The 14,463-nt window shown below is 58.2% G+C and overlaps 1 protein-coding gene across 5 annotated transcripts in view; it reads right to left on the bottom strand.

Annotated features, from left to right (window-relative positions):
- The window catches only part of KCNQ1 (potassium voltage-gated channel subfamily Q member 1), a 403,111-nt gene that overhangs the window by 331,287 nt on the left and 57,361 nt on the right, over positions 1 to 14,463 (bottom strand). The window lies entirely within an intron of this gene.

Genomic DNA, 14,463 nt, shown 5'->3' on the forward strand with positions numbered 1-14,463 from the left:
CACTCCGTGCCATGGTTCTGCGGCAGGAATTCGACATCAGGCCCTGTGTTGTCCTGGGTGGGGTAGGGGCGACAGGGCCCGTTCTAGCCTCTGGCGGCTCCCGTGTCCTGGGTGTGTGGCAACATTACTCTTGCTGTGTGGCATGTGGCCAGATCCTCCTTTGTGGAATCTGTCCTTTTAGGAGGCCACGTGTCACTGGACTTGGGCCCCCTGGGTGATGCAATCCCCCCTCTCCAGACCCTCCACCTCAGCTGCAAAGGGGCTGTCTCTACATCAGGTCACATTCACAGCTTCCAGGGATGGAAACCAATGTCTTGGGGACCACCACCTGGCCTGCCAGGACGTACGATGAGCATTTAATACGTTGATTATGGTAATTATTAGCAGATTTTGAATCCTTAAACAGCAGAATTAGGTATCGTCAAAAACACATATTAGGTTTTTTGGTTTTCTGAGACAGGGTCTCACTCTGTCGCCCAGGCTGGAGAACGGTGGCACGATACTGGCTTACTGTAGCCTCAATTTCCTGGCCTCAAGCAATCCTCTAGCCTCGGTCTCCCAAAGTGCTGGGATTACAGGTGTGAGCCACCATGCCTGGCCTAGTGTCTTCATTTTTTTTTTTTTGAGACAGAGTCTCACTCTGTCACCCAGACTGGAGTGCAATGGCGTGACCTCAGCTCACTGCAACCTCTGCCTCCCAGGTTCAAGCAATTCTCCTGCCTCAGCCTCCTGAGTAGCTGGGACTACAGGCGTGTGCCGCCACGCCCAGCTAATTTTTTGTACTTTTAGTGGAGATGGGGTTTCACCATGTTGACCAGGATGGTCTTGATCTCTCGACCTCGTGATCCACCCACCTTGGCCTCCCAAAGTGCTGGGATTACAGATTTGAGCCACTGCGTCCGGCCGTGTCTTCATTTTTAAAACCTAATTCAAAATGTACTCAGTTTCCTTCTCCTCCTCTCACCTCCAGATCCTTAAAGGAAATGCATCTGCAAAGACTCTTTTAAAAAAAGGGTCTGGTCCATTTGTACTAGGGTCAGTACAGAAGTGTCTCTCACCATTCAGCCCGAAGGGCACCCCCCAACCCCTGTCATGCTGGAGAGAAGGGAGCTGGGTGACGGCTCCCAGCACAGGAGAGACCCGGCTGGCCCAACTGCAGCAGGGCAGCTGCCATGACAGGGGCAGGTCCGTGTGGCTCCCTAGCACCTGGCCCCTCAGGGACTGCCACTTCTCACCGGAATGGCAACAGCTGCCCCCCAACCACTGCCCCTCAGGCCACCACACAGCACCCTGTCTGCCATTGTCCACAGTGGACGGCCGGCTGGTGGGGGCTTACAACAGGGCACAACCCACAGAAGGACTGTGGATGGGATCCGCACCTGCCGACAGACCAGCAACCTGGGACTCCCAGTCCACTCCGGGCTCATGGATGCCTCCCCGCCAGGCCAGGCCTCCTGGGCCCAGGCTCCCGTGGCCACCACGAGCCTCACACTGTCTTCAACTCTTCACCAAGGTTTGTTCCACAGCAGCCGGAGTCTCATTTATTTAAAATGTTCCTGAAGGCAACACGATCCACAGCCCGAAGGACGTGACATTGGGTGGCTCGATGTGGCTGGGGGTAAGACTTCTGCCCCATTGTCTCCCAAAGCCCTGTGTGCTGCCCCATTAGACACAGACGTCAGCCCGCCTGTCAAGGATACATCAGGAGATTAAACCTGTGTCCTGCGGCAGGACCGAGGCTGTCCTCGGCCTCTTGGGGTTTCAGCTGACACTTTTTCCAAAACAGGCAACGGGCCCCTCCCTGCCAGCTTTCGGCTGGGCCCCCACGGAGCTCTTGTGCCTGCAGCACCTCCCCAGAGGCTGGTCCCTCTGCCGGGCCCACCAGGCCTGCACCCCAACTGCAGCCCACTCCCCTGCTCTCCCCGCCTCTGTCTCTCCTGTGCCAGGCAGTGTCTACCGGCAGCCAGCGCCATCGGGAAAGTGTGAATCCTATCAGGCCCTTGCCATGTTACAAGACCGCCACATGAAGCCTGGACCTCAAGCCCTCCTGGAGAAGCCCTTGCCTGGCTTCCCTGCCACCCTGAGCAGAGCAGGGGCTCCCCAGGCAGGGACCCACCAGCTGCACCGACCCCCAAGGTCCAGGGCCAGGCTTGGGATGCAGGTTTGTGAGGTGTTTGCTGAATGACTGATGGTGTGAATGAATGTTTAGGGTAAACCCGGAAGCTCAGTGAATGAAGTCTCAGTGCTGCCTCCTCCATGCAGGCCTCCAAGGTGAATCTGGAAGTGGGATGATGCTCCTTAGGCTCTGTTCTTTTCCTTCCTGTCCTGCCCCACCCCACAGGCACAACCTGGCCCCGTGTGGCCTTTGGGTAGGATGTGGCACTGAAACCGCATTCTGGAACCTCCACCCTCAGGCTCATGCCAACAGCCCAGGTTGACAGGCCACTGGGAGCCTCCTGGGGTGAGCTCTGACATGAGCTGGGGGTGCAGGCATGGCCACCACAGCAGGCATGTGTGAGCGGGCAGGACATGCAGGCACACGCTCCCAGGGCCAAACCGGTCCCTCTTCCCTGAAGGAGCAGAGTCTCAGGGGCTGCCCCTAGAAGACCAACACAGGACAGACCCAGGAGGCAGGGGGGACCCTGCCATCCCACCTGGCTGCCATGTCACATGCCTGGACACCCTGGGACGAGGTCCTGCTTCTCCTTCCATCCTGCCTGAGTCCTGCCAGACAGAAAGGTGAGACACCACAGGTGAGTCTCGGCCGGACTCAGCCCATGTAGGGCGGGGAACGTGCCCCAAAGCCAACCTGTCCTGGGGCCTCTCAGCCCTGAGCCCCCTTTGGTGCAGATGGAATGCCAGGTCTCCCACCAGAGCCCTCCAGGGTGTCCCAGGAGTTTCTCAGCTGGAGATCCATCAGGTACATTTCACCCCATCCCCAAGCGCCAGGAACCTGGATGCCACCAGACCAAGAGGTGACGCCTGGGGTGGAGGTTCCAGAACACGGCTTCAGTGCCACGTCCTGCTCATGTGGGGAGGCAGTGACATGGGCATTTCCTTTTCAACAGCCTTGCAGGGTGAGAACTGCGGGGTCCAGCTAAGCACGGGACTCCTAGACACTCAGCCATGCAGTGGGGATGAGGGCTGGCCCCGCCTGGCACCTACTGAGGGCTCATTTCTATCTCACCCTGACACGCAGGGCCCTCACCTCAGTGCAGAGCCTGGAGCTGGGGTCTCGACCCCTCCGTTCTGGGGGCAGCCTGGGAGCGAACAAAGCTGTGCTCGAGGGCCCCATCTCGCCATCCTGAATGTCACATCAAAACCCTTCGGAGGCACTAGAGGGACAGGTACTGGGGGTCCCTCAGGCTGCAGAGAAACTTCCCGGTGACACCAGGCAAACTCTGGGGGTCAGGGTAAGGCGGGGAGAGATCAGGAGGGCTCAGAACAACGTCCCTTCCCATGAGAAGACCCTATGTGGGCCTGGCACACCTCTGGGCCAGAAAGGAAACCTCCTGGGCATGGTGGCAGGTAGCCTCTGTGGCAATATTGGGCTGGGCATGGCTGTGTCCTAATAAAACTTTATCGACAAAATCGGGTGGTGGCTGTAGCATGAGGACCCTGGCACAGAGGACTGCCGAGAACCCAGGGCTCTGGCAGGATGGCGTGGGTGTCTGCACGTGGGTGTGGCTTTCGTGGGACCTGCTACACAGTCAGCATGTAAACATCAGGCTGAGGGCAACCGAACCGGGCCCATCTGGCTCCCTGTCCATCTCAAGGGCTTTCTGGAGGCCAGTTTGGAGCCCAGAGTTTGAGAATTCAAACAACAGGAATGTTCGTCCCTAGAGCTGGGAGCCACATCTTTACAAGCAGGCTCTACAGCGGCCCCCCAAGAAGCCCAGTGGGTCAGTGTCCCCCCAAGAAGCCCAGTGGGTCAGTGTCCCCCCAAGAAGCCCAGTGGGTCAGTGTCCCCCCAAGAAGCCCAGTGGGTCAGTGTCCCCCCAAGAAGCCCAGTGGGTCAGTGTCCCCCCAAGAAGCCCAGTGGGTCAGTGTCCCCCCAAGAAGCCCAGTGGGTCAGTGTCCCCCCAAGAAGCCCAGTGGGTCAGTGTCCCAGGCATGAGGATAGTCTGGGACTGAGCCATGTAAAGAAAGCCCCTTCCTCCTATCGACTCTAAACCTCATGAGGAGCCTGAGAAGTTGACCCATCCCTCATTCACAGGCGAGAAGGAAGCTCAGAGAGGGTAAGGGACCTGCCTTGAGTCACACAGCACTGAACAGTCGGCAAGAACTGGACTCCGGGTCTGCCCCCACCGCACCTCGAAGCCCCCTGGGAAACTACAACGCAGAGGTAAACCTGGAGTGGCAGGCATCCGGGCATCCAGGCAGCCTGGCCTTCCAGCTGCAGGGAGATTCCAGCAGGAGCCCTGGCCTGGGAGTGGGTGGATAGGTCCAGGGGCTCAGTGAGGAGAGCTGTGGGGTGTCCGGCCCCTGGCGTTGGGGCTGTCACCGCAGCCATGACACACACAGGGATGGCCAGGGCCTCAGGAGAGGATGGGGTGGCCAGGCTCTGGGGTGCAAGCAGGTAAAACATGAGCTTCTCCGGGGCCCAGAGGGTGGTGCAGGTGGCCGGGCAGAGGTACAAGCCCGCCAGAGCCAAGGGCTGCTGGGGACAGGGCTCTGCACTCCCGGGGCTGGCCACACAAAGCCTGGCTCCCTAGGCTGTGATAAGACACCCGCAGAGAGTATATTTAGAAGGTGCCGGGAGGACAAACTGAAGTGACCCCATGGATGTGGCTGTATCTGCCCTAGGACACTCGTGTCTGTGAGAGGCCTGCATGGGGTGGGGAGGGGCTGGGCAGGCCACATGCGGCTGTGCATCCCCTAGCCCGGGCACGGACTGGTCCCAGCATCCTGCCCCCTCCACCCACACTGATGGTAGCGGTGTTGTCCTGGAGCAGGGGGTGGTGGTCTCACTGGGCAGCAGGGACCTTGGGGATGGGCGGGAGGGGTGGGGGAGTGGGCAGGGGCCCGGCCTCCCTCACATAGGCTGGACTTTAGAGCCTCCAGGAGGTGAATGAAGTCACGTCCGCTGCAGCAGCATGGACAGAGCTGGAGGCCGTGATCCTCAGCGAACCGACACAGACAGAAAAGCATGAGTGGAAGCCAGACAGATGGCACGCTTGGACGGAAACATGGAGAAAGGTCACTCTGGGACTCCAAAGGGGAGGGGGAGGGTTAAAAATTACCTATTGGGTATAATGTCCGACATCTGGCTGACGGGCACACGAGGCGCCCTAACCCCACCATTGAGCACGTGGTGGCCACGTAACACAAGCACGTGCACTCCTTGAATCTAAAACAAGATAACATACAAAATAAAAAAGACTGAGGAAGCCGGCAGAGCTCCCAGAGCACCTCCGCTCGGGAAGGGGGCGAGGTGAGGAAGGACAGCGAAGGCCTCGGGCCCTGGAGCTGCAGGCAGCCTGGTCAACGCAACCCACTAGTGGCTCAGGGCATGGGCCCCTGGGGTTCATCCCAACTCAGGAAAGTCCCTCCTAACATCTAGCCCAAGTCTTTCTTGCTGTAGCTTGTTCTCCTGCATAGGGAAAACTCATACCCACTACAGAGAACACAGGGTCTCTCTGGAAATGCAGCTGCTGTGTGGCCTCCTCGAGCCTCAGTTTCCCCACTGGGACATGGGAATGCATCAAGGGCACCTGGCAACCTGAGCCACGTTTATTCTCAAATTGGCTGCAGCCAGACCTCAATATTCCAGAGACGGGGCAGCCCTGGGCTCCGGGACCACAGGCACCTGGCAAGGCTCTATGACCAGGCTAAGAGCGAGCTGGGAGGAGCGGGTGTCCTGCATGGCACCGGGCCCTGGCCAGCTCCCTTGCTTCTTCTCACTGCCTTGGTGGCTGACAGCAAGGTAAGGGGTGATGATGGCAGGGGAGGGGGTCACCTCCATCTCCATGGTGGGGCCAAGCCCAGAACTGAGGGCAGCTTGGGCTAGGGAAGCTGACCAGGGCCACAGGAGTGACCTGCACACCCTCCAATGGAGATGAGTGTCCCCCATTGTCACCGTGGGGCCCAGGAGCCCCCTGCCTCTCTGAGCAGCTGGGTGAGCCAGCATGGGACAGACCCCGTGCACACCTTGAGGCTGGGGGGCATCACAGGCCTTGAAATAGGCAGGTGGGGCTTTCGCCGGGCAGGTGAATCCTCTTTCTGCACCTGGCCCTCCTTCCTCTCCCAGCATCACTGGAAGGGGAAATCAGGGAGAGCTTCTCAGAGGTAGAGGCCCAGTTCAAGCAGAGAGAATGGCAGCCTGTGCAGAGCCCAGAGGAGAGGAGAGAACCCAACCTGTGGGGACAGAGGGAACTCAGGAGAGAGGCAGAGAAGCAGCGGCAGAGAAGCAGCGGCAGAGAAGCAGCGGCAGAGAAGCAGCGGCAGAGAAGCAGCGGCCGGCATGGCTGGGACAGCCCCAGGCTCTGCTGATGGAGGCTCCTGACAGCAGGCAGGTGGCTCTCTCTCCCAGTAGGTCCCAGTGTGGTGGGCTAGTGTCTGTGGAGCCCTGAACATGGCAGGAATGCCCTGGGCCTAGCAGGGACCTCAGGCTGGCAGGTGCCTGGGCCTGGGGAAGAGGACCTAAGACCCCCAAGGCTCCGTGGCCCTGAGGGACTGCCCAGCACTCCGAGGGAAGGGAAGGTGACTCCCATCCCAGACACTCCCCTTGACCTTCAGGGCAAATAGCTGCCTGCCCTCATGTCCCATGGGGCCCTGAGGTCATGGAACCTTTCCAGCTGAGCCCTGGACTGACACTCAGAGACAGTCGCTACATGACCATAGCAGGGGATGGCCCGGAAGAGCAACTAGGGCCCAGGTGAGTGGCGCCCCCTGGAGTTGTGCAATGACACGGCCAGGAGAGTACAAAGGTCCTGGTGGGGTCCCTGCACCCACGTCACATAGGGTCAGGATTCCCCAGACGAGACCTGGTGGCTCAGAGCACAGCACAGTGTCACAGCTCTCTCCTCGGGAGCTCTCTCCTCAGGGATCGCTCTCCCCAGTGAGGGGCCAGGACACAAGCAGCCTCCTTCCTGAGTCACCTGCTCTCCATGCTCCCAAGGTCCCCACTCGGGGCCACCACTGGTCATGGAGAACAACAAACCTTATTTGTTTGTTTGAGAGTCTGGCTCTGTCACCCAGACTGGAGTGCAGTGGCGCAATCTGAGCTCACTGCAACCTCCACCGCTAAGGCTCAAGCGATCCTCCCACCTCAGCCTCCAGAGCAGCTGGGACTACAGACGTGAGCTACCACACCCAGCTAATTTTTGTGTTTTCAGTAGAGACACGGTTTCACCATGTTGCCCAGGCTGGTCTCAAACTCCTGGGCTCAAGTAATCCACTTGCCTTGGCCTCCCAAAATGCTGAGATTACAGGCGTGAGGGCCTGCTGCTCCAGGGCCCACTGCCTCCCCCAGAGCCAGAGCTCCTAAAGGCCCATCATCTTCTCCCCAAGACCTTGGGCCAGGAAAACCCTCTGCTGACACAGCACGGATCCCATGGAGGGGACAGCCTGCCTTGGGGAGCGGGACATACCACTCCCCACAGCTGGGGGTGCTTCCTCAATGGAGTTGTTCACCTGAACTCCAGGTGGGCAGGCAGGTGCCCCCAGCCTCCACTAGTGCTGGCCCTGAGGTACCCCCCGTGTAAGCAGGCTGGCCCAGAGAGTACGGCCCCAGGCACCCAGGGACCCAGCCCAGCTCAGCCTCAGGTCCGACATCCCCACTCAGAGAGCTAAAGGTGGCCAGAGAGCCTCGGGGCAGGGCTGCACATGCCCAGAAGCCACTTTTGGACACTTCGACTCACACCCCGCTGGCCCCATGCGGTCACAGCCACCTGCCTTGAGGGAAGGCTGGGAGGGGTTGTCATTCCGGGTGGCTGTATGTCCCTCTGGAAATCCGGGTGTGTGGGGCAAGGATGAGGGGAAATGGGGATTTAGTGGGGGAGGTGGGGATACTGGGGTGGGAGGGAGGCAGTTCCCCTGGCTGCCTGTCTCAGGAGCACTGCTTTTCTGCGGAGCCCAGTGGTCCCAGGCATCGGTGGAGGATGCAGAGGCAGGGGCAGCCTGTGGCCCTCTCCTGCCCTGGCTCCAGCACCCGTTGGCCCCAAGTCCAGGGAAGGCAGAGCACGTGCAGCTCTCACTGTCACGGGATGGGCGGGCCGAGAGGTCAGCAAGCTTAAAGCCCAGGTTTTGTGCAAATCTCCTTTGACTGAGGGTGCGTGGCCCACGGAAGGCTGTGGCATGTGGCAGGCGGCTAACCCGGGGATGAGACACAAATCTTGCACACCGGGCCGGCAGCGCAGCCCCTGACGTCTCTGCCTGCCAGGAAGGAGCCCCGTTTCCTTTCCCCAGCTGGCCTGAGACAAACGCTCATGCTTCCTCTGCTCTGCTTCCTTACGCCCTGCCACGTCTGCTCTGACCTGTGGCCTCCACCAGGGAAAACTGCAGGCTTTTCCCGGCACAGGGGGCTGCAGGCCAGGCCGGGCTCCACAGGGCAGATTGAGGCCCGTTATGTGGCCAAGCAGTCCCCCTGGGCTCCTGCAAGGAGGTTTGTGGCTCACAGCAGACCTTCTGGGCCACGATTCCACGTGGGGCCACCCAGAACCAGGCCTGGCTTTCACCAAATCCAGGAGCCACTCAGAGGCCTGGAGGGAGGAGGTGGCTGATTTTGCCGCGGGCCTGGCCTGGGGCGTGGCTTTATTCAACCACAGATGCATTGAGCACTTTCATTTCTGTCTCAGTATCCTCAGCGCTGCCCAATAGGAGCCCAGCTCTGGCAGGAGGGGCAGGTTGGCACCTCTATGCAGTGGCCGGGAGCATGCAGACCCCTTACCCGTCACCTGCCACAAACTCCCAGTCATGGAGGGTGGACTCCCAGGCCTCAGACCGACCAGGACTCAGTGAAGCCATGTTGCCACCCAGGCAGACACTAACGCTGAAAGGCGCCTGGGCCTGGCAAGGCGGTTCTGGTTCCATGGGGGTGGCAGAGAGGGAGGGGGCATTCAGAAACAGGAATTAGGTGGTGCCCATTGCCTCCCCAGGAAGCCCTCCTGTCTTGCAACCCCTGTCACTTCTGGCCCTGTTGCCAGGCCCAGTAGGGGCTGCCCCTTCTCCACCCCACGTTTCCTCCCCTTCAGTGACAGCCACATCCAAGCCGCATCCCACAAGAGCCACATCCCACTCCTGGCTTTTGTCCCTGCTGTCCCCAATCCAGAGGCATGTATTGTGTCTGGCACCATGCTGGGCTCCAGGGAGCATCGACAGATGACAGACATAGGGAGAGAGAAAAGACACCAGAAAACAAATGCACAAAACCACCACTGATGGGGAAAAGAGAAAGGGTGACGTCTGGGACAGCAGCCGGGCAAGAGGGCTGCCCTGGGAGGAGGTGTTGGGGCAGACCCTGCAGGCAGAGAAACTGCATGTGCAGAAGCCCCTAGGTATGGCCTGGCCTGGGTGATGGGAGCAGAATGACGGGCAGGAAGAGTCATTCACACCTCGGTCGGAGGAAATCCACACCCAGGAGCGCCTCCCAGGCCCAGGAGCGACATCTGAGCGTGCCAGCTACCCAGGACCCGCAGGCATGCTGTGGTCTAGAATCTGCTGCTAATCAGAGAAGTGCCTGGCCTGGGCCTCAGAGACTCAGCTGGAAGGAAGAGTGGGACAACAGCAGCGTCACTTTCACGGACGCTGCCCAAAAGCAGAGAAAGCCCAACAAACTTATGTGTTTGTCTGTCTGTTTGTTTGAGACAAGGTCTGTCTCTGTCACCCAGACTGGAGTGCAGTGGTGCAATCTGAGCTCACTGCAACCTCCACCCCTAAGGCTCAAGCGATCCTCCCACCTCAGCCTCCAGAGCAGCTGGGACTACAGCTGTGAGCTACCACGTCCAGCTAATTTTTGTATTTTCAACATGGTGGTTTCACCATGTTGCCCAGGCTGGTCTCGAACTCCTAGGTTCAAGCAATCCTCTCACCTTGGCCTCCCAATGCGCTGGAATGACAGGTCTGAGGGAGCATGACCGATCCCAATAAGCCTTTAAACACCAGGAAACAGAAGTCAAGTGCCAAGCCACATCTAAAGAGAGAGGTGGCCTTGGCAGTGCGTCTGTTCCCACCTGTCATCTCCGTGGGCATTTCCCAAGGCAGGCTGCTCACATCACCACTGGCTGGCCCTGCCAGGGTTCCCTGTCTACACTTCCCAGTCCACTTGGCTCAGTAGCCGCCCGGCCCCGCTCCCCACCCCCGGAAGCCCCTCTTTTCTTTCTCTATCCCAGGACTGTCTCCTGGCCCAGACCCAGACAGCTCACAGCCGAGGAGGAACAAAGCAGAGGAAAGGGACGCGGCGTGACGTGCCAGGAGCGGGAGCAAAGCGCCAGCACCTCTGCAGCCAGCTGGGACCGTGGCCTGCCCCACTGCCCTCACACCCGGCCTGGAGCTGCCTCTTCCTGCCTGCCTCCCAGAATAGCCGGGCACATCCTCTGAGCAGGCTGCCTTGTCTTCCCCCACCCTTCTGCCGAGGACAGAGATTCCTTCCAGGACACCGAGTGCCCCCCACACAGTACACACCCAGCCTCCCAGCCACGGGCCACTCACTGGAGCAAACAGCCCAGTCGGGTTTGCCCCGCAAGCAGGTGCAGAAATGCTGAACTTGAACATGGAGGGGAAGCAACGATGATGCCGAGGGAAGGGGGCCTGGGATCCTACCAGCCCCTTCCCCAAAGTCCAGAACCGAAATTTTCAGTTTCATGAAACAGCAAATAAAAGCCTTAAGATAACTGCTGTCTCCCAAGCTGTGCTTCGTGCTTTCGGTAGCAGAGTCCTTCCCCCAGGGACTCCTCAAAGTTCCCCAGTACGGGGCATGTGTTGTACTAATTTCAAAGCTTCTGTTTCACCCTGAGCAATACCTCCTCCTCCAGGAAGCCTTCCAGATTGCTCAGTCAAATCCTATGCAGACTCTAAGCACACTTGCCCAGCACTGTGCCCCTTCCCCACAGCCCTCACCCAACTGGAGCTCTGCTTTCTTCATTTGCCTCTATGACTGTAGGGTGCCCTCCAGTGCCCATGGGGGCCAAGGTGTGTACATCAGGAACACTAGTGTGGAGGGAGCACGCATTCCTCTGTGACTTTCCTTAGTCCTCCTCAAGCCTGTGGGAAAGCAGGGGAATTGATGCCTTTCTTCCTAAAAAGCTTGGTTCAACAGTCTTGCCCATCCCTCCCATTTGGGAAGGAAGCTATAGAGGAAGCTCGGTGGTCACTGCCATCTTGGAGGATTCCCTGGGGGTCTCTGAGCAACAACAGGAGATCTGGGCTCCCCACACCCTCTGTGCTCAGAGAAGCTCAGCTGCTGGTCTCCTGAGGCCCTGTGAGCCAGGCGAGACCCCGCACCCCACCTCCTGGGTGTATCATCACCCTCTCTGCATGACACAGGGACACTCGACTCAGGACCCACATTCCTCCCCGTGCAGAACAGGCAGGTCCTGGAAGCTGTGTCCTAACCCGAGGTGCAGTGTCCAGGGCACTTCCGGCAGCGCTCCCCAAAGCCTGCCCTGCCGAGCCCAGGCTCCAGGACAATGATGAACTCCTGGCCTGAAGTCTTTCCAAGTCACATCTATACCGGGTAATGGTGAGTCAGACAAGCCAGAGGAACCCAAAGACCCTTGGTTGGTGAACCTCAAACATGTGTGCCTAGTGTTTGCAAACCTCGCCTTCATCAGCAGCGTCCTGGGAACCCCCAGTGCCAGTGCCATGGGGCCAAGGCAGCACTGACCCCTGCTGGGACCCAGGCCAGCTCCGTGGGGCTGAGTGGGTGTTTGCGCATGAGAGGTTGTAGGGCAGGGCCCCAGCCTCCGGGTACAGGACTGTGTACAGGTCCACCAGGACCCAGACTCCCCCATGTGTGTGTGGAATAAAACTCCCAACCCCACGTCACCAAGTCAAGGCCAGTTCTGAAACCTCTCAGGAGCTCAACACAGAGGGTCCCTCGTTCTTCCCCCACCATCCCCTGAGGAGGCTGCAGGACACCCACGCTCCCAGGCTTGCCTTCCTTGGCTTCAGCCTCCATGGCTGCCATCACGTGGCCCTCACTCTCTGCCCTTCCACCACCCAGGCTCCGGGAGGTCCTGTCCAGTCCCCTACTCCCATGTCGTGTGCACACTGATGCCTCCCCCAGCCTGTGAGCCCAGCCCATGCTCTCTCCCCAGAGCTCCCACCTGCAGGTCTTACTGCCTTCAGTCTGCCTCACCTGGCTGCCTCACAAACGCCTCCAAAACAACATGTCTCAACTGGACTCCTCTGCCCCAACCCCGACCCGTTTCAGAAAGAGAAAGTGCAACCTCCCAGTGAGAGGTGCCGTAGCCTCTGCCTCTCCCTCTCCCTGCGTCGTCCCCCTGCACTTGTCATCCCATCTACCTGCAAACCTGTTTTCTACAGCAGTGGCCCTGACTTCCCGCCCTTCTTTCAAACCCTCTAGAGCAAGCCACGTCACCGCACCCCACAGCCGCCTCTCAGCCACAGCCTCCTGCCCGGCTCCTGTCCTGCCTGGTGACCCAACACTCCCTGTTCCACTTAGAGGCCGGGCCGGAGGAGCCTCATGAAGCTCCGGCCAGCGGGGTGAACTTCTGCCGAAGAGGCCCCAGGCCACCATCTGAGAAAAGATGACCTTAGATCATGCACAAGAGCAGACTCAAGGCCCCAAACTTCTAGAAGAAAACATGGTGGGTTTCCCCAAACCTCGGTGGAGGGAAAGGCTCTCAACTGTGACCCTGAATCCGGAGGCAGCGGAAAGCAGCACGTGATGACACGAACATGCTAATTTCTCACAGCAAAAAGCACCACAAGCAAAGTCAAAGAGAAGTGACCAACTGGGAAAGAAATTCACAGGAGCCCAGACAAATGTCCCCACGGTATAAACAACCTCGTAATTGAGAGGCCAAGAACCAAAACCCAGTCGAAGATAGACGATTTACAAATACACACACGTGACTTTTACACGCACAGAAGGCATTCGAACTCAACGGAATTATGGAAATACAGATGAAAACAAAGCTGTGGACCTGGCCAAGGTAAAGTCACGTGACAGCACCCTGCGGGCGCAGGGCAGGGAAAGCAGCACCCTACCCTGCAAAATCACGTGCTTCTCTTTCAGCCCAACACCCCCGTGGCTAGGAACCTGCCCTCTCTGCTTTACTTTTGCCAGGTCCATAGCTTGGTTTTCATCTGTATTTCTACAATTATATGGACAAATTAAATTTAAAAGGTAAGATTGGGCCGGGCGTGGTGGCTCACGCCTGTAATCCCAGCACTTTGGGAGGCCGAGGCGGGTGGATCACGAGGTCAACAGATCGAGACCATCCTGGTCAACATGGTGAAACCCCGTCTCTACTAAAAATACAAAAAATTAGCTGGGCATGGTGGCGTGTGCCTGTAATCCCAGCTACTCAGGAGGCTGAGGCAGGAGAATTGCCTGAACCAGGGAGGCGGAGGTTGCGGTGAGCCGAGATCGCACCATTGCACTCCAGCCTGGGCAACAAGAGCAAAACTCCGTCTCAAAAAAAAAAAAGGTAAGACTGGCATTGGCAACATACGCATGATCCAATGACATGCTGTCTGCTAGAGACTCCTGTTGGAGCCAAAGACACAAGGAGATTGGAAGTGAAAGGATAGAGAAAGACGTTCCATGAAAACAGCAACCAAAGAGCAGAGTGGCTACAGCAATATCAGCCAAAAATAGCTTCATAGTAATCTAAAGAGGTCACAGGAGACAAAAGAAGATGCTGCACGCTAATTAGAGGCTCGACACAGCAAAAGATGTTACAAATAACCATTCTGAACATGCATGCAGCTGACGGCTGACGATCAGAGGATCTGAAGCCACAATGTAGAGCACTGAAGGGAGAAATAGCTCTGCAGTGATGGTTAGAGACTCCACCACCACTCTCTCAATAATGAAGAGAGCCACCAGACAGAAGATAAGTTACACAAGAGGACTGAACACAATGAGCCACCGAGACCCGCAAACACACAGAGAACACGTGACCCAGCACAGCGGCATGTTCATATCAAGTGCATGTGGGAATGTTCCCAGGAGAGGTCAGGCCACGAAATCAGTCTCAAAATACTCAGAAAGATGGGACCGATACAGAGGATCCTCTCCAACAATGGGGTAAGGTTAGAAATCAATAATGGAAGTAAAATGGAAAAATTAACACATTTATGGAAATGGAAGAACACACTCTTAACCAATCAATCAAAGAAAAAGGGGGGCGGATGGAGGGAGAGCCTCAGCGTAAATGGTGAATGCATGTGGGCGTAACACCGAGGTAACGGGTTGATGGGTGCAGCAAACCCCCACGGCACACACTTCCCTATGCGACAGACCTGCACGTCCTACACACACATCCTGGAACT

This window comes from Callithrix jacchus, chromosome 10 (assembly GCF_049354715.1).
Source record: "Callithrix jacchus isolate 240 chromosome 10, calJac240_pri, whole genome shotgun sequence".
Taxonomy (NCBI): Eukaryota; Metazoa; Chordata; class Mammalia; order Primates; family Cebidae; genus Callithrix; species Callithrix jacchus.